The following is a 26,516-nucleotide window of genomic DNA, read 5'->3' as shown; positions in this document are numbered from 1 at the left end:
TAGTCCTCTGGCTTATCGGCAGAAGTTCACCCTTTGACATATTCACTCTATACCCGGAATACTTCCCGAAACTCTCCAATGCCCTAAAAACGGTATCGATCTGCCCCTGCGGTTTGGACATAAATAATATAATGTCATCGGCGAATAAAGCCGCCTTCACTTGCGACTTCCCTACCCTTATCCCCTCAAATAGGTTAGACTTGCATAGCTCTCTAGCCAGTGGCTCCAGTGCCAGATTAAATAGCAAAGGGGATAGGGGGCATCCCTGACGAGTCCCTTTTTGTAAATTAAATGGTTTGGATAAGTGCCCCTGCGTAAAGACCCTCGCCTGTGGCCTATGGTACATCTGCGACAAGACTGTCCTAAAGGCACCTGTGATCTCCATTTTATCCAGGACCGCCTCCAGCCATGCCCACCTGACATTATCAAACGCTTTTTCGGCGTCCAATGTGAGCATGGCTGGTGACTCACCCTCCTCCGGATCATGTTGCACCCTATCCAAGACAGCCAGTACTGTTCTAATATTCGTCACCGCGGCGCGACCCCGGACGAAACCCACCTGCTCCTGTCCCACCAAAAATGGCATCACTTTGGCCAATCGGTCTGCAATGAGTTTTGACAGTATTTTTGCATCTACATTTATCAGGGAAATAGGCCTGTATGAACCCGGTAACAATGGATCCTTTTCCGGCTTGGGTAACAGTTTAATATAGGAGAGGCTAGTTCCGTCCAGGGTCGGTCCACCCGCAAACATGCTGTTATAAACCTTCACCAACACTGGCGAGACCTGGGTACATAATGCCTTATAGTATTCTCCAGTATAACTGTCCGATCCTGGAGCCTTAGAGTTACCCAACCCCTTTATCACTCCCTGTAACTCCGTCTCCGTAATTTCTGCATTTAAAGCACTCCGCTGTTCCTCGGTCATCTTAGGTAGGCCAACTTTGTCAAGGAGGGTGTCACTCAAATCCACTTTCCCCCCGTCTTTGTATAAATGCTCATAATATTCCCCTAAAATGGAGTTAATCCGAGCCGGATCATGTACGATTTTCCCTGCAGAGTTTTTCAAGCTGTTAATATACTGCGGCTGTCTCTGACCCTTCGCTAAATTGGCTAGAAGCCTCCCTGACTTATTTCCAAACTTGAATAGCTTAGCCTCAAACTCAGAGCTCCTCAATAATTCTCTCTCTTTAGCACAGTGTTCAAAGACCTGGCGTTCCTCTATCCACTTTTTCCTATTAACCTCTGTGGGGTCCTGCTTAAACGCTAAGTAGGTCAACCTAACCTTTTGGCTCGCCTGATCAAACTGCAAATGGACCTTCTTTTTAAGACCTGCCAGATACCCCATGATTCTGCCTCTCAGCACTGCCTTGGAAGCACTCCAGAAAAGGTTTGGTGTTTCCAGGTGATCCGCATTATCTGATTTATATTCCTCCCACCAAATAATCAGCTTTTCTATGAACTCCTCCCTAGCGCAGAGCTGAGAGGGGAAACGCCATATGAAATCAGGTCCCCTAGGGAAGTCATCCCTAACCAGTAATGTCACCGGCGCGTGGTCCGAGATCACAATGTCCCCTATGTCCGATAGTAGCACCCTGTGCAATAGATTGTGAGTCACCAGCAGGTAATCTATTCGCGACCAGGAATTTTGGGAGTGTGAATAGAAGGTATAACTGCTATCATCAGGATGAGTTCGTCGCCAGTCATCCACTAGTCCCCCACCAACCAATAACTGCTGCAATGCTTTGTCTTGGGAGGTCTCCCCCCCACCTTTCCGTCCACCCTCTTCCGATCTGCCGCACCATGCAGAACCGCGTTGAAATCCCCTCCTACAATTTTATTCACACACTAGCAGCCTCAATTCCAGATCCTTTAGAAAGGACGAGTTCCCCGTATTGGGACAATATACGTTGTGTATGCTATACTGCATGTTCTGCACCTGTAGTAAAATATGAGCCCATCTTCCCTGGGAGTCACTGGACTGTGCTAAAACCTGGCAATTCAACTGTTTACTAATAAGTGTCAGTACCCCTGCCTTTCGGTCGAGTGACGGGGACCCAAACACTTTGCCCACCCATAGCTTTTTCATTCTATCAAAATCCTGCTCTTCAAGATGGGTCTCTTGCAGAAGGACCACATCTGGTTTGAGTTTTTTAAGATGTCGCAAAATCATCCACCTTTTGTGAGGTGACTTCAAACCCTTAACGTTCCACGTTATTACCTTCATTTCGGTCGCGTCTTCCCTTTTACCCTTTTTTTAATTTATTTTTTTGTTTGTTTGTTTTTTTGTTTTTATACTTTTCTTTTTCCCACCCTTGTTTTCTGCTTTAATGAATCCCAATCTACCTACCGAGTCAGGGGTCCACGTCACTCACCGAGAAGGCCCAGAGAAATCCCTTGCAGACAAACAAACAAATAAACACCTGTCAGGTAACCCACAATTCTTCGTTCCTTAGAAAACGCACTCTTGACGTCACTACCTCCACACACTGTTACACTCCCCCTGTAACCACCACTAAAACTACTGCAGTAACTTCCCTTTTTTTCTGGGTTGCAGCTCCCTCCCACCATGTTAACTAAGAAAGCAATTCCAATTTCCCCGCTAGAGGCCTCCCTCCCAAAAATGCCGAACCTTCGCCCATGACTATTTATGCTATAACTAGTATCATCTACTTCAAGTATAGCAATCCACCGGTACTACTCCAACATAGACATAATACCCGATCTATACTACCAACACAACTCAGTAGACGGAACAGTCCCACCATGGCCGAGTAGTAACTCATACGTCCTCTAACAGCAAGACGGGTAACAGAAGTCATCTCCTAGGGTACGAGTCCGCTCTTCTACCCGAAAGTCTTCGCCCCCTTGCTCCGGGCTCAACACTCTCCCTTTCTCCCCCTCTTCTCCGCTCCAAGTCACTTGGATTCTCTGCACTGTAGGGACCTCTTCCTCTCCTCTGGTCTTCATCCATGGACTCCTCTGGGTTCTGTATGGAGTTAATCCACTCTTCCACTGCAATCGGGTCATGGTAGACTGTGCTGGAACCATTAGAGTGTAGTACCCTCAGCTTGGCGGGATATTGTAATTGAAACCTGCGGCCCTTCTGATGTAGTAGAGTGCATACGCGGCTAAATTCTCTCCTCTTTTTGGCGACGGCCGCAGAGTAGTCTCCAAACAGTAGTACAGCATGGCCCAGCAACTTTAATGGGCCTTTCTTAGCCCTATACGCTCTCAACAGGGCCTCCTTGTCACAATAGTCCAGGTACTTCATAATGACCTGGCGCGGTTTAGGACCCAGGCCTCTTGCCGCACCAGCCCGCTCCTGCTGCTCCTCCAATACCGGGCCTATTCTGTGTGCCCTTTCCACCTTGCAGCGCCCCTCTACTCCCAGCGCCTTCGGCAGGTCAAACTCACAAATGTCCATCAAGGCCTGCGGCTTATACTTCTCAGGTAGTCCCACCAGACGCAGGTTACTTCTTCTGGACCGGTTTTCCAGGTCCTCTACCCGGTCATATAGAACCATATTCTGTTTAGAGAGCTCGTTCAGTTTCTGGCTGCACGTTGCCGCTTCGTTTTCAGCCCTCACTACCCTCTGCTCCAGCTGCTCCAGCCTCATGTCATGCTGGGAGACCGCCTCATGAAGCTGCTGCAGGGACGCTGACAGAGTCGCGGTAAGTGTGTCCCTGATGTCTGGGGCCAAATGTCGGGCCACCTCTATGGCCAGCCGCTTATAGTCAATGTCCACGGAGGAAGTCTGTTGGACAACCTGCTCCTCCATCGTACCGCCTTCTAGCAGCACTTGTTTCAGCGGAGAGGGGGTGGCAGGGCGCGAGTCCGCCATCTTGCTGAGCGCGCCGTCTATCACTCTGCCCCGTCCTCTGGAGATCCTCCTTTTGCCGCTCCGTAGTAAGTAACGGTCCATATACTCATGGACTCTAGATGTTCAGGGACCGGGATGCGCCTGTCGCAGCCCCCTAATGCCGGTATAGTATGAGCAGGGTGTAGTATATGGTGAGAGGTCACCGGAGCTCCTTCACGCTGCCTCCTGCATCCCCAGCGCCGGAACCGGAAGTCCTCCCAAGGTATTTCATGATGGGCATAGTGAGTTCATGGAAGTTTTAATTTTTGTCATAAGTTAGTGGAATATGAGACTTTGTAAGAAAAAAAAAAAAAAAAAAAGCATAATTTTCCACTAACTTGTGACAAAAAATAAAAAGTTCTATGAACTTATCAGTGAATACCTTAGGGTGTCTACCTTCCGAAATGGGGTCATTTGTGGGGATTTTCTACTGTCTGGGCATTGTAGAACCTCAGGAAACATGACAGGTGCTCAGAAAGTCAGAGCTGCTTCAAAATGCGGAAATTCTAATTTTTGTACCATAGTTTGTAAACACTATAACTTTTACCCAAACCATTTTTTTTACCCAAACATTTTTTTTTTTATCAAAGACATGTAGAACAGTAAATTTAGAGAAAAATGTATATAGAAATATATATTTTAAAAAAAAATTACAACTGAAAGTGAAAAATGTCCTTTTTTTGGCAAAAAAATAGGTAAATTTCGATTAATAACAAAAAAAGTAAAAATGTCAGCAGCAATGAAATACGACCAAATGAAAGCTCTGTTAGTGAGAAGAAAAGGAGGTAAAATTCATTTGGGTGGTAAGTTGCATGACCGAGCAATAAACGGTGAAAGTAATGTAGTGCAGAATTGTAAAAAGTGGTCTGGTCATTAAGGGTTTTAAGCTAGGGGAGCTGAGGTGGTTAAAGATTGGGTTTTCGGAAATTTTCTTAAAAATTTTAAGATTTGCTTCTAAAGTTCTAAGCCTTCTAACGTCCCAAGAAAAGTAAATCTCATTTACAAAATGATCCAAACATGAAGTAGACATATGGAAAATGTAAAGTAATAACTAGTTTTGGTAAATTTGGTATTTTTTTATAAATAAAAATGAAATATTTTGACTCAAATTTACCACTATCATGAAGTACAATATGTGACAAGAAAACAGTCTCAGAATTGCTTGGATAAGTAAAAGCGTTTTAAAGTGACACATGTCATATTTGCAAAAAATGGCCTGGTCCTTAAGGTGAAAAATGGAAGGGTCCTGAATGGGTTAAAAGACTGGCTGGGATAGGAAGGCCCAATGAAAAAAACTACCAAAAAAGAGGGACTAGTAGAACTCAAAACCACTATTAGTGTACTCTGTTTAACTCACACTCATTCACATGAACTGGTGGAGTATAGAGAATACTCTATCATAAAGTTGAAAGTGGTATAGTTCATCCCTATTAAAACTCAGATATACCTAAATTGCATGGCTCTCTACATGGCTCTCTACATAGTACCAAAGAGAAGCTCAATATGTAAAGAGACTGCTAGAAACACTGTAGCAGTTTGCTCATTTGTTATGTTACGGCATAGGCGTGCGCACGGGATGTATCCGATGTGCCTGGGCACACCCTAATAGTCACCTCCGTGCTCACTGCCCGCCGCTGATTCCCCTGTCTGTTATGCTGCCGCCGCCCGCCACACTGTAAATTAATTTACAATACCTGGCTGTGGGTGGGCGGCGGGCGGTGGCTAGTATTCACGTAGGGGGTGGAGTCCTGGACCCACCGGAGGCAGAGAGGGAGCTGTACAGTGCATGCTCTGCGGGCCTTGCGGGGCAGGCTGAGTTGACGTGACGTGACGTAACGTCACGTCACACTGCATCTGTGTGTACCTAGCGTGCCTGCAAGGAGGTGAGGGCTAAGGGCTGAGGGCTGATAAAAAAAGAAGTATGTACCTTTGTAACCCCCTTTCCTACAGTGCTACGCCTCCTCTGTTGTCCCATGTATTACCCTGATACCCCTCAGTTATATAAAATTTCTGAGGGGTATCGGGGTACATGAGGGGTAATATAACTGAGGAGGGCTAGGCTACTATCAGACATTATACAGGGGTAATATAACTTTTCTTACCCCTCACCCCTGTATTATGTCCCTGATAGCCCTCCTCAGTTATATTACCCCTGTATAATGTACCCAGATACACCTCAGTTATATAATATAACTGAGGGGTATCAGGTTAAATTATACAGGGCAGGGTAATATGACTAAGGGGTATCAGTGTACATTATTATACAGGGTAATATAACTAAGGGGTATCAGGGGACATTATTATACAGCGGTAACATAACTGAGGAGGGCTATCAGGGGACATTATACAGGGGTAATATAACTTATATTACCCCTGTATAATGTCCTTGATAGCCCTCCTCAGTTATATTACCCCATGTATAATTTACCCTGATACCCCTCAGTTATATTACCCCCTGTATAATATCCCCCTGTATGATATCCTCCTAAGTCATATGTAATCCACAGGTCCCCCATAACAGTGTCTCATCCACAGATGCCCCCATAAGTGTGTCATCCACAGATGCCCCCATAAGTGTGTCATCCACAGATGCCCCCATAAGTGTGTCATCCACAGATGCCCCCATAAGTGTGTCATCCACAGATGCCCCCATAAGTGTGTCATCCACAGATGCCCCATAACAGTGTGTCATCCACAGATCCCCATAACAGTGTGTCATCCACAGATGCCCCATAACAGTGTGTCATCCACAGATGCCCCATAACAGTGTGTCATCCACAGATCCCCCATAACAGTGTGTCATCCACAGATCCCCCATAAGTGTGTTATCCACAGATGCCCCCATAAGTGTGTCATCCACAGATGCCCCCATAAGTGTGTCATCCACAGATGCCCCCATAAGTGTGTCATCCACAGATGCCCCCATAAGTGTGTCATCCACAGATGCCCCCATAAGTGTGTCATCCACAGATGCCCCCATAAGTGTGTCATCCACAGATCCCCCATAACAGTGTGTCATCCACAGATGCCCCATAACAGTGTGTCATCCACAGATCCCCATAACAGTGTGTCATCCACAGATGCCCCATAACAGTGTGTCATCCACAGATCCCCCATAACAGTGTGTCATCCACAGATCCCCCATAAGTGTGTTATCCACAGATGCCCCCATAAGTGTGTTATCCACAGATGCCCCCATAAGTGTGTCATCCACAGATGCCCCCATAAGTGTGTCATCCACAGATGCCCCCATAACAGTGTGTCATCCACAGATGCCCCCATAACAGTGTGTCATCCACAGATGCCCCTATAACAGTGTGTCATCCACAGATGCCCCCATAACAGTGTGTCATCCACAGATGCCCCCATAACAGTGTGTCATCCACAGATCCCCCATAACAGTGTGTCATCCACAGATCCCCCATAACAGTGTGTCATCCAAAGATCCCCCATAACAGTGTGTCATCCAAAGATCCCCCATAACAGTGTGTCATCCATAGATCCCCCATAACAGTGTGTCATCCACAGATGCCCCCATAACAGTGTGTCATCCACAGATCCCCCATAACAGTGTGTCATCCACAGATCCCCCATAACAGTCTGTCATCCACAGATCCCCCATAACACTGTGTCATCCACAGATCCCCCATAACACTGTGTCATCCACAGATCCCCCATAACACTGTGTCATCCACAGATCCCCCATAACACTGTGTCATCCACAGATCCCCCATAACAGTTCACCCGCGCACTGAGGAGAGACTGAAAGCAGGGGAAGATCCGCAGAAGCAAGCAGAGGACGGCACAGCTTCTTTTGTAAGTAAATTATTTTATTATAGTGCTGAAACTGCTTTAAACTCTAAAGAAAAGTTTTGGAGAGTGTTTCTCTCTTTCTCAGGTCTGAAGCAAAACCGAGGAAGAAAATAAAACTCTTGAAAGCTTGTCTTTTAAGTATTAGGATAGTACAATAAAAAGATATTGTGGTATTGTATGTGCCCCCCTATATATTGTTCCTAGGCGCAGAGTCAGAGCCACGACAACGCTAGGGTGAGGCCCGGCCTGTGTGTGTATGTATATAATACATATATATATATATATATATACATACACACGTGCGCGGGCGTGTGTGTTTGTGCTTTAGGGTGCACACCCTAATGCAATAGGCTGCGCACGCCTATGTGCTACGGTACTACAAGTTCTTTCCTCACACGTGCTACCTTCTTGTAGCGGAGGACATAAATCAGCCACCTATCTCTGTATCTAACTGGCTTCTAAAACAAGGTTGCTACAATTTGTTCCTGCTCTGCTATCAATCTAGGTCCTATGCTGAGGCTTGACGCGTTTCTAAAATGTCATCAGGAGCCCTCATAGACAGAACTTTAAAGAATTGTGTATAGACCAGCAGGGTAACGCCGTGTATCCGGCACTGGAGCAGCCATTTAACAGCTGCCGCAACCCAAGGTATTTTATAAATTTACAGGTCCCGCCTGTGTGCTGGCTGACCAATAGAGCGGCGGATGCCACAGGAGAGCGGAGAGCCGTCATGGCTCCTCCCCTGGCACTCACGTTGCTGTATCCCTAACAAGATCACCTGGACAAGTTAGGTAAGTCTTAATATTGTACATCAAGAAAGGATAAAAAGCAGACCTTTCAGTGTTGGCATAAAGGAGACCCAAACATTACTTGGCTATGGCATAGTTGAATGGCTAAGTAATTAATAAAGAACAACACCATAAAGAAAAACCAGGCGCGTTAGCGTCCTATTCTCTTATAACTTTGTCATGTCCAGTTGGCAGAACCTATTCTCTTATAGATTTATCATGTCCAGTTGACATGACCCTATGATAAAATATAATGTTTGATATGATAACAACATTAATCTTTAGCAAAGAATCGGCAAGACGAAAGATGTATCGCCTTGGCAAACATACAACCATGGAAATCACCAATAGCGTGGTTAATTGCCCCTGGCAGTAGCTGACTTAAGAACTGCGGTCAGCAATGGATCTCCACTGTGAACTGAACAATTAGGGTTACGCAAACTCATTTAATGTTCTGGACTGTGAAATATCTGCAACTTTGTTATCCTATTGGTAAAGGGAAGGCAGGATTTGTGGCATGGGGCCTTCGCACAGATGGTTGGGGCAATGAGGCTAAGTTAGTTTTTTCTCATGCGCAATTACCAACTGAACCACGAGCCCCAAGTATCCCCAGTTATTTCAAGTCACTCACCAATTGTTACCATATCAGAGAGTGGTGGGAAATACAAACCCTGGAAACGTATCTTAAATTGATAGGATACGCTCACCGGAATTCTTGGCTAAATGGGAAAAGGAATACATAGATTTATCTCTTCGCTTAATGACACTGCTTCTAGAAGAAGAGCGCAGTGTTTATGAGAAAAACCCCACAGCACTGCGTGATTTGATCAAGGCAGTGAACAAATTTTCCTCCAACCCTGACTTCTCCCATAAAGGCCAGTTACTCCAACAAACACTTGAACGGTTTACAGCCCAACTGAAGGAGCGTAAGCACTTTCAATTAGAGATACTGGAGATTTCAGGGAAGGACGCATATTTGATTACAGCACCAAGCAGAATAAAGCCTTGGAGTTAGAGACTGAGCCATCCTCCTTGAAAGCAGAATCAGAAACTGATTTGAGCAGTAAAAAGTTCCCCACGCAATCGATTTACCCCAACAGAGGGAGGTCGAGAGGTAGGGGCAGAGGAGCAAGAGGATCTAGATCTAGAGGCAATTTTCTAGGAACAGGCCCCCCTGTATACGACTATAGAGACAGAAAGTAATTAGACTAGCGTCAATGTGTAAATCAACACCAGACAAGACTCAAATTTTTAATTTACAGTTGCAAGAAAAAGTATGTGAACCCTTTGGAATGATATGGATTTCTGCACAAAATTGGTCATTAAATGTGATCTGATCTTCATCTAAGTCACAACAATAGACAATCACAGTCTGCTTAAACTAATAACACTCAAAGAATTAAATGTTACCATGTTTTTATTGAACACACCATGTGAACATTCACAGTGCAGGTGGAAAAAGTATGTGAACCAGACGTGCACAACGGTCAGGAATAATTCTTGACCATTCCTCTTTACAGAACTGTTTCAGTTCAGCAATATTCTTGGGATGTCTGGTGTGAATCGCTTTCTTCAGTAGAGATGTCCCAAATAGTTCGCCAGCGAACAGTTCCCCGCGAACATTGCTTGTTCATGTTCGCCGCCGCGTGCGAACATATGCGATGTTCGGTCTGCCCCCTATACATCATCATTGAGTAAACTTTGACCCTGTACCTCACAGTCAGCAGACACATTCCAGACAGTCAGCAGCAGACCCTCCCTCCCAGACGCTCACACCTCCTGGACATCATCCATTTTAGATTCATTCGGAAGCTGCATTCTCAGTGAGAGGAGGGACAGTACTGCTGCTGCTGATTCAGTAGGGAAAGCGTTAGCTAGGGCATTGTTCTGTGTCCACAGGTTCATCTGCTGTAAGGACAGCGTCCTGACAGCACCCCATAAGTCTGCTTTATTTTTTATTTATATATATATATATATATATTGCAGTTGCCTGCCCGTGTGTGAGAGGCTGCAGGCTCAGTCACAGACAGCACTGTGTGCATACCATTCATACAGGGTGTCACAGACAATACCTTGCAGTCAAAAGAAAAATTATATTTAATATTTTTCTGTGATATAATCCCAGTTGCAAGCCCGTATGTGTCAGGCCCACACAGACTGTATTGTGGCCACTGGCTAGGCCTCCACTCATACCGTTACAGGGTGTCACTCACTCAAATACCTTGCAGATAAAAAAAATTATATTTAATATTTTCAGTGATATAATCACAGTTGCAAGCCAGTGTGTGTCAGGCCCACACAGTATGTATTGTGGCCACTGGCTAGGCCTCCACTCATACCGTTACAGGGTGTCACTCACTTAAATACCTTGCAAATAAAAAAAATTCCATTTAATATTTTTCAGTGATATAATCACAGTTGCAAGCCCGTGTGTGTCAGGCCCACACAGACAGTATTGTGGCCACTGGCTAGGCCTCCACTCATACTGTTACAGGGTGTCACTCACTCAAATACCTTTCAAATAAAAAAAATTATATTTAATATTTTTCTGTGATATAATCACACTTGCAAGCCAGTGTGTGTCAGGCCCACACAGACTGTACTGTGGCCACTGGCTAGTGGCTAGGCCTGCACTCATACCGTTACAGGGTGTCACTCACTCAAATACCTTGCAAATAAAAAAAATTATATTTAATATTTTTTAGTGATATAATCACAGTTGCAAGCCAGTGTGTGTCAGGCCCACACAGACTGTATTGTGGCTAGTGGCTAGGCCACCACTCATACCGTTACAGGGTGTCACTCACTCAAATACCTTGCAAATAAAAAAAATTCCATTTAATATTTTTTTGTGATATGATCACAGTTGCAAGCCAGTGTGTGTCAGGCCCACACAGACTGTATTGTGGCCACTGGCTAGTGGCTAGGCCTCCACTCATACCGTTACAGGGTGTCACTCACTCAAATACCTTGCAAATAAAAAAATTCTATTTAATATTTTTCTGTGATATAATCACACTTGCAAGCCAGTGTGTGTCAGGCCCACACAGACTGTAATGTGGCCACTGGCTAGTCCTCCACTCATACCGTTACAGGGTGTCACTCACTCAAATACCGTGCAAATAAAAAAAAATTATATTTAATATTTTTTAGTGATATAATCACAGTTGCAAGCCAGTGTGTGTCAGGCCCACACAGACTGTATTGTGGCTAGTGGCTAGGCCACCACTCATACCGTTACAGGGTGTCACTCACTCAAATACCTTGCAAATAAAAAAAATTCCATTTAATATTTTTCTGTGATATAATCACAGTTGCAAGCCAGTGTGTGTCAGGCCCACACAGACTGCATTGTGGCCACTGGCTAGTGGCTAGGCCTCCACTCATACCGTTACAGGGTGTCACTCACTCAAATACCTTGCAAATAAAAAAAATTATATTTAATATTTTTCTGTGATATAATCACAGTTGCAAGCCAGTGTGTGTCAGGCCCACACAGACTGTACTGTGCCCACTGCCCACCACTTATATAGGGTGGCACAGTACCTTGCACGCATAGTACCACTGATCTAAAAAAATATGACAGGCAGACGCAGGCTACCCCGCAGGGGCCGTTGTGGTGCTGTGATTTTCACTGGCCTTGGAATAGTGCCCAGTGTTCAGAGGCCACGTACCCTGAACCCCAAAAATTCAGAGAAAATAGTTGACTGGCTTACACAGGACACCCAATCTTCAACAGCTTCCGCTAAGAACCTTGACGAACCATCCTCCTCCAGCTCAGCTTTGGTCACCTGCTCTCAAGTTACCACTCTCCTGCTCGCCGCCACCACCACCACTGCCACCACAGCCGCTTCACTTGATCCCTCAGAGGAGTTATTTACACATCAGTTGGATGAAATTAGTGATGCACAACCATTATTGCCAGAGGATGTAGATAACAGGGATATGTCTCAGTCAGGCAGCATTACACACATGGACGTACAGTGTGATGATGATGATGTTGTACCCGCTGCTGCTTCCTTTGCTGAGGTGTCAGATACAAGTGAAGTGGTTGATAATGACGATGTGTCCGTGGATGCCACGTGGGTGCCTGCTCGAAGAGAAGAAGAGGTTCAGAAGGGGGAGACAGAGAGAAGGGGAGTTCAGAAGGGGAGACAAGTTCAGAAGAGGAGACAGAGAGAAGGAGGAGACGAGTTGGAAGCAGGGGGAGGTCATCGCAAGGAGCTAGTGGCACAGTCAGACAGCATGTATCGGCACCCGGGGTCAGCCAGACACCACGCCAATTAACGCATGCTGTTGCCACCACCAGAATGCCGTCATTGCAAAGCTCAGCAGTGTGGCATTTTTTGTGTGTATCTGCCTCTGACAACAGCAATGCCATTTGCAACCTGTGCCAAAAAAAAAACGTGGGAAATACAACACCCACCTAGGTACAACTGCTTTAAGAAGGCACATGATCGCACATCACAAACGCCTATGGGATCAACACATGATGATGAGTAGAAGCAGCACACAAGCTCAAAGCCACCATCCTTCTCCTGGTCCAGCATCTTCAGCCACGTCAACCACTGCTGTCCCCCTTGCCCCCTCTCAACCACCCGCCACTCTGCCTCTCTCACCTTCAGCAGTTCCATCTCATCTTCCCACAGTCAGGTGTCTGTAAAGGAAATGTTTGAGCGTAAGAAGCCAATGTCACAGAGTCACCCCCTTGCCCGGCGTCTGACAGCTGGCTTGACGGAACTTTTAGCCCGCCAGCTTTTGCCATACCAGCTGGTGGAGTCTGAGGCCTTCAAAAAATTTGTCGCTATTGGGACACCACAGTGGAAGGTAACCGGACGATTTTTTTTTTTCAAAAAAGGCAATCCCAAACCTCTACTCAGTGATTGAAAAGGAAGTCATGGCATCTCTGGCATACAGTGTTGGGGCAAGGGTCGATCTGACCACTGATACCTGGTCTGCAAAGCACGGTCAGGGCAGGTATATCACCTACACTGCGCATTGGGTCAACCTGCTGACGGCTGCCAAGCATGGAATGCGTGGCTCTGCAGCGGAGTTGGTGACACCGCCACGACTTGCAGGCAGGCTTACTGCCACCTCCTCTACTCCTCCTACTCCATCCTCTTCGATAACCTCCTCGGCTGAGTCCTCATCTGCTGCGGCGTCTGGCTGCACATCAACTGAATCCCCCCAGCTCCCCAGGGGCTATTCCACATCCCGGATACGACAGTGTCACGCTGTCTTGGGTTTGACTTGCCTGAAAGCAGAGAGCCGGACCAGCACTCCTGTCCGCCCTGAATGAACAGGTGGATCAGTGTCTGACCCCGCACCAACTGGAGATCGGCAAAGTGGTGTGTGACAATGGAAGCAATTTGTTGGCAGCATTGAATTTGGGCAAGTTATTACATGTGCCGTGCATGGCACATGTGTTGAATCTCATCGTACAACGCTTTGTGTCTAAGTACCCAGGCTTACAGGACGTCCTCAAGCAGGCCAGGAAGGTGTGTCGGCATTTAAGGCGTTCCTACACGGCCATGGTGCACTTTTCAGACATTCAGCGCCGAAACATGCCAGTGAGGCGCTTGATTTGCGACAGCCCGACACGTTGGAATTCAACACTCCTAATGTTCGACCGCCTGCTCCAACAACAAAAAGCAGTCAACGAGTATTTGTATGACCGGGGTGCTAGTACAGCCTCTGCGGAGCTGAGAACTTTTTTTGCCACGTTACTGGACGCTCATGCGCAATGCCTGTAGGCTCATGCGTCCTTTTGAGGAGGTGACAAACCTAGTCAGTCGCACCGAAGGTACCATCAGCGACCTCATCCCATTTGTTTTCTTCCTGGCGCGTACCCTGCGAAGAGTGCTGGATCAGGCTGTAGATGAGCGTGAAGAGGAAGAGTTGTGGTCACCATCACCACCAGAAACAGCCTTGTCATCATCGCTTGCCAGACCTGCGGCAACTCTGGAAGAGGAGTGTGAGGAAGAGGAGTCAGAGGAGGAATGTGGCTTTGAGGAGGAGGAAGACCAACCACAGCAGGCATCCCAGGGTGCTCGTTGTTGTCACCTATCTGGGACCCGTGGTGTTGTACGTGGCTGGGGGGAAGAACAGACCGTCAATGACATCAGTGAGGATGAGGAACGGAAAATGAGTAGCTCGGCATCCAACCTTGTGCAAATGGGGTCTTTCATGCTGTCATGTCTGTTGAGGGACCCTTGTATAAAAAGGAAAAGTGAGTAAAAAGAAAGTGGAGGAAATGTTACCAAATTACCGAAAGTCAGAAAGGATGCAGCAGTTCAAAACCAAAGAAAAAAATATGCTTTACACAGCTTATAAGGGGGGAAGAGGTAAAAGTACTGTTTTAGTCACCTTTCTGCCTTGAAAACATAAATTTTTCCGGGCGCTGCTACAACAGCGGCTGCAGCAATAACATTATTTTTCAGGCATGTGTACATGCCTATTTTTTCTGGCCTCTGGTGCTGCACTGTGGCTGCAAAAAAATAAAAGAGGCACATACAAGTGTCAATTCCCCTTCGTGATCGTTACCTTGTTGTGGTGAAGGGGCTTGCGTATCACAATGAAGCGATCATCACCTCTATGAGTGTGTTGGCAATGTTGCCACACCCCAGATGATAAGGCCGTTGCTTTATTATGATCAGACCAAAAGCGATCGGCTGGATAATTTTTCACAGAAAAAACATACATTTTCTTTATTTATTTATTTTTTAAAGTTGTATGGGTTTTTAATACATAAAATAAAGAAATCATAATAAAGTTTATTAGAAATAATCCAGACAATTAAAAAAATCACCATCAATTCCAATACAAAGCAAGTACAGAGCTCAGAACTAAATTATTTCAGGATGTCGTAATGGTTCGTTAATTCGACAATGGTTAATCAATTTGACACACGTCCCCGGATAAGGGATGTAACAGGGATTAAACTGATAGGAATAGTACTAGTTAAGACACCACTCATATAGGGTGTCACAGCACATTGCTCCATGCACACGCAGTGCCCCAACTTGGGAGTAAGAGGACCGGCCAAGCTGCTTTTTCCATCTCCCGATTCCTAAAATCAATTCAGTTTGGTGTTTCAGAGTTTGGTCTGTCACTGTGAAGGCAGTCGAAGGTACCCGGCCTAAATTTTTTTTCACAAAAGGCAATCCCTGATATGGGACGTAACAGGGATTAAACTGATGAGAATAGTACTACAGAAAATACCACTCATATCGGGTGTGACAGTAAATTGCACGGCACAGAGGCAGTGACCGTCGCGTGGATTCAAACAAAGGGGAGGGAGCCAGCGTTTTTTTAACCATTTCCCCGTTCGAAAAATCACTTTAATAAATGGATCCCAGATTGGGGACCATACAGGGATTAAACTGATGAGAATAGTACTACATAAAATACCACTCATATCGGGTGTGACAGTAAATTGCACGGCACAGAGGCAGTGACCGTCGCGTGGATTCAAACAAAGGGGAGGGAGCCAGCGTTTTTTTAACCATTTCCCCGTTCGAAAAATCACTTTAATAAATGGATCCCAGATTGGGGACCATACAGGGATTAAACTGATGAGAATAGTACTACATAAAATACCACTCATATCGGGTGTGACAGTAAATTGCACGGCGCAGACGCAGTGACCGTGGCGTGAATTCAAACAAAGGGGAGGGAGCCAGCGTTTTTTTTTTAACCATCTTCCAGTTCGAAAAATCTATTTAATAAATGGATCCCAGATTGGGGACCATACAGGGATTAAACTGATGAGAAAAGTACTACAGAAAATCACTCATATCGGGTGTGACAGCAAATTGCACGGCGCAGGCGCAGTGACCGTGGCGTGGATTCAAACAAAGGGGAGGGAACCAGCGTTTTTTTTTTAACCATCTCCCCGTTCGAAAAATCAATTCAATTCACCTTTCGGGGACCCTTGGTGTTGTACGTGGCTGGGTGGAGGAAGAAACCTTCAATGACATCACCGGGACATGGCTAGCTTGGTATCCAACTTTGTGCAAATGGGAAGTTTGCGGTTGGGCAAATGGACTGTTTGCGGTTGTTTGCGCTGCATTAAAAGGGGAGTTTGGTCTGTCAATGTCTGTGAAACGGGCGTAACCCTTACACTACCTGATCGATACAACATCATACCTGGATACACACACTGGATTTTTTTAACCCCTTAAGGACACAGGGTAGGCACGGGGACAGGGTGATCCCACCATCAGGGTTCATCCCTGGGAAAAGGGCTAACTTAGGGCGGGCACAGGGAGAGAACCATCCCCAATACCCACAATAAGGTGCCCTAACCTCTGTCCATTCCCCACACCTCCCATCAATGTCATTAGTGCCCCTGGAATTTACACAATCTTATTTATTAAAAAAATTTGCACCAATTCACGGTGGTAGCTGGGCGATATCCTGTCCTGTTATATGTTATTTGGTCACCCAGTTATCATGGGGTGTTATATATTTTTGCTTTTTTAATTGAACTAATAAAAGCTACATTTTAAAAGGGTCAGTGGATATTTTTTCGGAGAAGGAGATTCCGGGCCTCTCTTCCTCTGTTACCTGTAAACTAGCCTTCAATGACTTATACACAGGCTTTAAAGACAATATAAAGTCGTGGTGGGAGATTAGGTCCCTCGAGAGCTATCTGTCACACAAGATAGTCCCCAGGGGCCTACGCATAACTATCACCCCAGCTGAACACATATCTTCCCCCAGCTTAAAAACACGCTGGGAAGAAGAACTAACCGAGAGCTCACTCAATCTTATGAAAATTCTTTTAGTGGAAGAAAAAGGCCTTTTTGACAGAACCTCTGAAAAACGTAATAATCTTAAGGAATCGACACTTAGGTTCGAAACAGACCCTGACTTTAAAAGAAGAGAAGCTTCTCTCCAAACCTCTGTGGAATGGTTCCAAAATCTCATTAAGGAACGTAAACACAGACAGTTTGTAAAAGATTTGAGTGATTTCCGAGAAAATGGGGCATACCAACTTGTAAAGAAGGGAGCCTATCCGTCTGCATCTGAGATCTGCTCCTCGGATATCGAATTCTCACAAAACGAGTCCACTGGGAAAGGAGATAAGGGTGGCAATAAAAAGGGCCCTGCATCCCTAAATAAAAAATAAAGGAATAAATGGAGGAGATGGGGAAGGGAAACAAACAACCCACGAGGTGGTGGCTGTCGGGAGACTACTATGTCCTCAGCAGCATCATCCTCATCTGGGGCATCATCTCTGTTGACGACTGCACCTACGCATCTCCCTCCCCCTATCGCCCCTACAACATCTACATTGTCTCCTTTTTTAGGACAGGGACAACCACCCTACCAACTACGGGACAGAACCAAGTAAATATTATGACCCAAAAAAGTGAAGACCTACAGATTATAAACCTCTCCATGCGGAACCTAAATCTCAGTATTGAAAAAAGGACTTTCATTTGTCCCCACAACCGAGTTCAGGATCTTCACCTGGATCAAAGATCTTGATCTATTCTGTAGGAAACTCAGAAATATTTTGATATCTCAAATCAACAATTGCATGATCGATTAGGGATACAGGACTGCGACTTAGCAGATCTTGCGATCCTAATGGACCTATGGCAGGAGGGCTCTAGAAAACCAGGAAAAGGCCCCTTCACAAAACTTTGCCCTAAAAGTACTAAAATGCCCCCACTACTTAATTATGAACACATCGATATTTTTCAACAACTGGTTACCACGGAATTAGAAAAAATAAAAATGTCCCCCTCACATCGTAGAAATCTAACTAGAGGAGAATCTGAGGCCTTGAGGACACTGGAAAAAGACGACTCCATTGTCATCAAGCCCTCTGACAAAGGGGGAAACCTGGTAATCATGAACCACGATATGTACAAAAAAATGTGTATGGATCTTTTGAGGGACAAAAGTGGATATCGAATTTTATCTGGTGACCCCACGGATCTTTATCTAACAGAACTCCAACAAATCCTAGAGACAGGATTGGAGCACAGGGTCATCGGTAAATCAGAATATCACTTTTTATTATCAAGTACACCGCAGATTGCAACCTTTTATGGACTTCCCAAGGTCCATAAAGGGACTAGTCCCTTAAAAGATCGACCCATAGTATCCAGTGTGAATTCTATCACACAAAACTGTGGACTTTATCTTGACCAGGTACTAAAAGAATTTGTGGTGTCGCTAGCGTCATACATACTGGACACCATGGACTTTCTGAAAAAAACTGAGTCCTTGGGTATTGAATCTTCCTGTTTACTAGCTAGCATTGATGTTGAGTCCCTGTATAGCAGTATCCCTCATGATAAGGGCCTTCTTGCGGTTTCATACTATCTAGGTACAAGAGGGAATCACTTTCAGGACCATAACCACTTCATCTTGACCCTACTTGACTACATTCTAAGGCCCAATTTTTTCCTGTTCAGTGGGCGGTCCTACCACCAGCTCAGGGGGATGGCCATGGGGTGCCCCTGTGCCCCCACATACGCCAATCTCTTCCTGGGTTGGTGGGAGGACAATATCGTCTTTCCGGTGGAGCGAGAAGGTAGCCTTCTGGACGAGGTACATTGACGACATCTTTGTGCTTTGGAATGGTAGTAGGTGGGAATTCACTGATTTTATAAGTGTTCTGAACATCAATGACATAGGTTTCAAATTCACGTCTGAAATACAGGAAGACTGTATCAATTTCCTTGATGTGACAATACGATGTGACAAACAGGGTGAAAAACTGGTCAGTACAATTTTCAGAAAATCAACAGCAACAAATTCAATTCTGCATTGGGGAAGCCATCACTCCATCCCACAAAAAAGAGGTATTCCCAGGGGACAATACCTGAGGATACGCAGGAACTGTTCGGGTCTAACCGACTTCCACTGGGAATCTAGAAAACTTTATAAAAGAATGACAGATAGAGGGTACCGAAAGACCACACTAAGAAATGCATTTCAGCAGGCCCTAGCAACGGACAGGGAAACGTTACTTACCCCCAAAAAACATGGGGAGGACAGTGGGGCAGAGACCCGCCTCATCTCCACATTTGACATGGCCAACACAGAAGTAAGAGCCATCTTAAATAAATATTGGCCAATCCTACAGATGGACACTAGAGTCGCCAAGAGCATTTCACCCTACTCGAGTATAACTTACCGAAGAGGCCAGAGCCTCAGAGATAGACTGGTACACAGTCATTACCTTCCCCCAGCCTTACCAGGAACATGGCTTGATCGTCGTCCCCTCGGCATGTTTAAATGCGGGACCTGTAAAATATGCCCGTTCATCTCCACAGGCAAGACCATAACATGCTCAGCCACCCAAAAGGTGTTCACCATTCGGGACTTCATAAATTGTAAAAGCAAAGGGGTAATTTATATATGTCATTGCCCCTGCCCCAAGGACTATATTGGAAAGACCTTATTTATTAATATTTTTTTCACCAATTCACGGTGGTAGCTGGGCGATATCCTGTCCTGTTATATGTTATTTGGTCACACAGTTATCATGGGGTGTTATATATTTTTGCTTTTTTAATTGAACTAATTAAAGCTACATTTTAAAAGGGTCCAACCTCTAGGCTAATACTCACTTATACGGACACTTATACTATTATATATATCTAAATCTTTTTCTCGGAACTTAAGGACACAGCCCTATTTCACCTTAAGGACGAGGCCATTTTTTGCAAATCTTACCCCGACCGTTCTGAGATTGTTTTTTCGTCACATATTGTACTTCATCACACTGCTAAAATTGGGTAAAAAAAGAAAAATTTTTTTCATAACAAAATGCCATATTTACCAAAAAATTTGATGAATTAGCAAATTTCTAAGTTTCAGTTTCTCTACTTCTGTAATACATAGTAATACCCCCAAAAATTGTGATGACTTTACATTCCCCATATGTCTACTTCATGTTTGTAGCATTTTGGGAATGATATTAATTTTTTGGAGGATGTTACAAGGCTTAGAAGTTTAAAAGCAAATTTTGAAATTTTTCTGAAATCTTCAAAATCCCACTTTTTATAGACCAGTTCAGGTTTGAAGTCACTTTGTGAGGCTTAGATAATAGAAACCTCCCAAAAATGACAGCATTCTAGAAACTACAATACCCTCAAGGTATTCAAAACTGTTTTTACAAACTTTGTTAACCCTTTAGGTCTTCCACAAGACTTCATGGCAAATTGACATAAATTTTAAGAATTTTGTTTTTTTTTGAAAATTTTCCAATATAATCAATTTTTTCCTGGAACAAAACAAGGGTTGACTGCCAAACAAAACTCAAAATGGGTTGCCCTGATTCTGTAGTTTGCAGAAACACCCCATATGTGGTCGTAAACTACTGTTTGGCCAAACGGGAGGACATAGGAGGGGAACACCATATGGGTTTTGCAAGGCAGATTTTGCAGGACTGGTTTTGTTTATGCCATGTCCCATTTCAAGCCCCCCCTTGCACCCCTAGAAAAGAAATTGCAAAAAAGTGACTCTATCTAAGAAAGTACACCCCTCAAGGTATTCAAAACTGGGTTTACAAACTTTGTTAACCCTTTAAGTGTTCCACAAGAGTTAATGGCAGATGGAGAACCAATTTAGAAATTTCAATTTTTTGGAAAATTTTCCATTTTAACCAATTTCTTCCAGCAATAAAATAAGGGTTAACAGCCAAACAAAACTCAATATGGGTTGCCGTGATTCTGTCGTTTGCAAAAACACCTCATATGTGGTTGTAAACTACTGTTGGGCCAAACGGGAGCACATAGAAAGAGGGGAACGCCATATGGGTTTGGAAGGCAGATTTTGCAGGACTGGTTTTGTTTATACCATGTCCCATTTCAAGCCCCCCCCCCCTTGCACCCCTAGAATAGAAATTCAAAAAAAGTGACTCCATCTAAGAAAGTACACCCCTCAAGGTATTCAAAACTGGGTTTACAAACTTTATTAACCCTTTAGGGACATGGTATAAACATAAGAGTTAATGGCAGATGGAGAAACAATTTAGAAATTTCTATTTTTTGGAAAATTTTCCATTTTAACCAATTTTTTCCAGCAATAAAGTAAGGGTTAACAGCCAAACAAAAATCAATACGGGTTGCCCTGATTCTGTCATTTGCAAAAAAACACCATATGTGGTCGTAAACTACTGTTTCGCCAAACGGGAGCACATAGAAAGAAGGGAATGCCATATGGGGTTTGGAAGGCAGATTTTGCAGGACTGGTTTTGTTTATACCATGTCCCGTTTCAAGCCTCCCCCTTGCACCCCTAGAATAGAAATTCCAAAAAAGTGACTCCATCTAGGAAAGTACACCCCTCAGGGTATTTAAAACTGGGTTTACAAACTTTGTTAACCCTTTAGGTGTTCCACAAGAGTTAATGGCAGATGGAAAAACAATTTTGAAATTTCTATTTTTTGGAAAATTTTCCATTTTAACCAATTTTTTCCAGCAATAAAGTAAGGGTTAACAGCCAAACAAAAATCAATATGGGTTGCCCTGATTCTGTCGTTTGCAAAAACACACCATATGTGGTCGTAAACTACTGTTTCGCCAAACGGGAGCACATAGAAAGAGGGGAACGCCATATGGGTTTTGGAAGGCAGATTTTGCAGGACTGGTTTTGTTTATACCATGTCCCATTTCAACCCCCCCCCACTTGCACCCCTAGAATAGAAATTCCAAAAAAATGACTCCATCTAAGAAAGTACACCCCTCAAGGTATTCAAAACTGGGTTTACAAACTTTGTTAACCCTTTAGGTGTTCCACAAGAGTTAATGGCAGATGGAGAACCAATTTAGGAATTTCTATTTTTTTAAAAATTTTCCATTTTAACCCTTACTTTATTACTGGAAAAAATTGGTTAACAGCCAAACAAAACTCAATATGGGTTGCCCTGATTCTGTAGTTTGCAGAAACACCCCATATGTGGTCGTAAACTACTATTTGGCTAAACGACAGGACATAGAAGAAGTGGATACCATTTGGTTTTTGGAAGGCAGATTTTGCTAGACTGGTTTATTTACACCATGTACCCTTTCAAGCCCCCTGATGCACCCCTAGAGTAGAAACTCCATAAAAGTGACCCCATCTAGGAAACTACGGGATAAGGTGGTTGTTGTTTTGGAACTATTTTAGGGGTAAATATGATTTTTGGTTGCTCTATATTACACTTTTTTGAGGCAAGGCAACAAAAAATTTAAATTCAAAAATTGTTTCTACATTAGCTATTTAGTTTTGTGGAACACCTAAAGGGTTAACAAAGTTTGTAAAGTAACTTTTGAATACCTTGAGGGGTGTAGTTTCTTAGATGGGGTCACTTTTTTTGGAGTTTCTAGTCTAGGCTACATCAGGGGGGCTTCTAATGGGACATGGTGTCAGAAAAAACTGTCCATCAAAATCTGCCTTCCAGAAACCATGTGGAATTCCCTTCGTTCTATGCCCTGCCGTGTGGCTATATAGCCATTTACGACCACATATGGGGTGTTTCTGCAAACTAAAGAATCAAGGCCATGAATATTGAGTTTTGTTTGGCTGTTAACCCTTGCTTTATTACCGGAAAAAAAAGATTCAAATGGAAATTTTGCCCAAAAGTGGGTGTTTTGGCACCGTTTTTATTTTATATTTTTAACGCTGTTCATCCGAGGGGTTCGGTCAAATGTTATTTTTATAGGGCAGATTCTTACGAATGCGGCGATACCTAATATGTCTACACTACATTATCATTTTAGGAACAAAAAATATATATTTTACTATCTCCATAGCCTGGGAGCTAAATATTTTATTTTTTTAATGGGTGACTATCAAATGTAGGGGCTAATTTTTTGCGGGATGATATGGCGGTTTTATTGGCACTTATTGGGGGGGCATATTTTCATCCGGGGGGGGGGGGGGGGGGGGTTGGGTTACATGTTACTTTTATAGAGATGATTTTTAGTCACGCGACGATGCCCAATATGTATGGCTCTCAGACTTTGGAAACAATAAGCAGGCATCCTAAAACTGAGGCCCTCCAGATGTTGTAAAACTACAATTCCCACTATGCCCTGTTGATAGCTGTAGGTTGTCTGGGCATGCTGGAAGTTATAGTTTTACAACATCTGGAGTGCCGCAGTTTGAGGATGCCTGCACTAAAACTAATATCTTTTGGGGAAAAAAAATTGTTTCTGTGTCTCCAAAGTCTGAGAGATATAGTTTTTTATGTTCTCTAGGGGACTGTTGGGGATTATAAAAATTTAGTACTCCATGGAAGTGTGATACTCCCTGAAGAAATCGATAACGCAGAGGCCCAGATGATCGGGGCAAGTGTCACATTGAGTGGTGGTGTCCTTCCGTATCCCCCTCTTGTGACACACTCTGCATCTTTTTTGGGTTCGTCCCTTCTGAAAGCTGAAACAAAAAAGTTTAGAATAAAAGTACTGCTTTTTTTTGTTTTTTTTCCCTAACTTTTCACTTCTATCCCTGCCTAACGGTGCCTCTCCCTCACTGACCCTAACCTACCTGGAGGGCGATGGGTGCAGGAGGGTGATGGATGGCGATTAGGGGGACTCAGGAGCTGGTGCTGGACGGTGCTGCAGTGTGCTTGTGCAGAACAGGAAGGGGAGGGGAGAGAGGAGCGCAGGAAGTTTGAATCTCACGCCTCTCTCCCCTGCACCAATCAGCACCCTGGACAGCAGCATTCAGCACCAGGGCCAGCACCGCCTCTCCAAATCTTCGGACTGTGATTGGTGGTGTGTAATCACGCCACCGATCGCAGTCTTTTTCCGGTTCATCGGGTACCTGGAGACCCGAATGGACCGGAAACGCAGCAAACCGCAGGTCTGAATTTTCTGTGCTCGCCGATACGGGGGGTCAAATGACCCCCCCTGGCGTTGTTACAGGATGCCGGCTGAATGATTTCAGCCAGCATCCTGTTCCGATTAACCCCCGCGGTGCCGGAATCACGATTTAAAGCCATGATGTACCGGTACGTCATGTGTCCTTAAGGACTCGGGAAACATGCCGTACCGGTACGTCATGTGTCCTTAAGGGGTTAAACAACGTTGATTTATGCCCTTTATGAATTAAAATCCAACTCTGCGTCAACTATGTAATTTTCCATGGGAGTTTTGCCATGGATCCCCCTCCGGCATGCCACAGTCCAGGTGTTAGTCCCCTTGAAACAACCTTTCCATCACTACTGTGGCTAGAAAGAGTCCCTGTGGGTTTTAAAATTCGCCTGCCTATTGAAGTCTATGGCGGTTCGTCCGGTTCGCGAACATTTGCAGAAATTCCAGTTCGCGAGTGGAAAATGTTATGTTCATGACATCTCTATTCTTCAGGTCATGCCACAGCATCTCAATCGGGTTGAGGTCAGGACTCTGATTGGGCCACTCCAGAAGGTGTATTTTTTTCTGTTTAGGCCATTCTGTTGTTGATTTACTTCTATGCTTTGGGTCATTGTCCTTTTGCAATACCCATCTTCTGTGCTTCAGCTGGTAGACAGATGGCCTTAAGTTCTCCTTCAAAATATCTTGATGAATGAATTTTTCCTTCGATGATAGCAATCCGTCCAGGCCGTGACGCAGCAAAGCAGCCCCAAACCATGATGCCCCCACCACCATACTTCACAGTTGGGATGAGGTTTTGATGTTGGTGGGCTGTGCCTCTTTTTCTCCACACATAGTGTTGTGTGTTTCTTCCAAACAACTCAACTTTGGTTTTATCTGTCCCCATAATATGTTGCCAGTACTGCTGTGGAACATCGAGGTGCTCTTGTGCAAACTGTAAACTTGCAGCAATGTTATTTTTGGACAGCAGTGGCTTCCTCTGTGGTATCCTCCCATTAAATCCATTCTTGTTTAGTGTTTTACGAATCGTAGATTCGCTAACAGGGATGTTTGCATATGCCAGAGACTTTTGTAAGTCTTTAGCTGACACTCTAGGATTCTTTTTCACCTCATTGAGCAGTCTGCGCTGTGCTCACACAGTCATCTTTACAGGACGGCCACTCCTAGGGAGAGTAGCAGCAGTGCTGAACTTTCTCCATTTATAGACAATTTGTCTTACCGTGGACTGATGAACAGCAAGGCTTTTGGAGATACTTTTATAACCCTTTCCAGCTTTATGCAAGTCAAGAATTCTTAATCGTAGGTCTTCTGAGAGCTCTTTTGTGCGAAGCATCATTCACATCAGGCAATGCTTCTTGTGAAAAGCAAACCCAGAACTGGTGTGTGTTTTTTATAAGGCAGGGCAGCTGTAACTAACACCTCCAATCTCATCTCATTGATTGGACTCCAGTTGGCTGACACCTCACTCCAATTAGCTCTCGGAGATGTAATTAGTCTAGGGGTTTACATACTTTTTCCACCTGCACTGTGAATGTTTACATGGTGTGTTCAATAAAAACATGGTAACATTTAATTCTTTGTGTGTTATTAGTCAGACAAACAAAAATGACCCAGGGTATCCCCAAGGCGGGTAAGAGACAGTGCCCACCCTGAATAGCCACAGGGGATACACCTAAAGTGTAACTCGGTAAAAGCTCCCGAGTGAAATAGCAGAAACAAATGAAAAGAGAGCTCATATTACCAAAAATATATAAATTTTATTACAATAAGTTAAAAATAACAGAAAAAAGAGAAGGGTAAATTAGTACATAAGATGCCGTGAAACAAGGTGATGGAAGCGGAGAAAAAACAGCACCACCCTGGGAGGAAGGAGCACACGGTTGTAACAAATAGAAAGATGTAATATACATGATATCTAACATGGGAGTAAGCGATCTTGGGTACAGTGCCCAGCCCATGCAAAAAGTGAATGGAGAAATGGAACCATACAGTATCAGGTAAAGCACGGTCGGCTCATGCACCCCCACTAGAAGTAGATACAAACATATAAGGATGGAAATGTGTATCATAAAGGGCAAAGTGCCGGTGGACAACAATTGACCACACAATCAGCGGGGGGCAATGGGAGACCAGAGCTTACCTGAATGAACCGTGTGCAGAGAAACCCAGGGTGGCGCTACCCTGGGTTTCTCTGCACACGGTTCATTCAGGTAAGCTCTGGTCTCCCA

The sequence above is a fragment of the Bufo gargarizans genome, chromosome 7 (assembly GCF_014858855.1).
Source record: "Bufo gargarizans isolate SCDJY-AF-19 chromosome 7, ASM1485885v1, whole genome shotgun sequence".
Taxonomy (NCBI): Eukaryota; Metazoa; Chordata; class Amphibia; order Anura; family Bufonidae; genus Bufo; species Bufo gargarizans.
Note: the sequence above shows the minus strand (reverse complement) of the source record.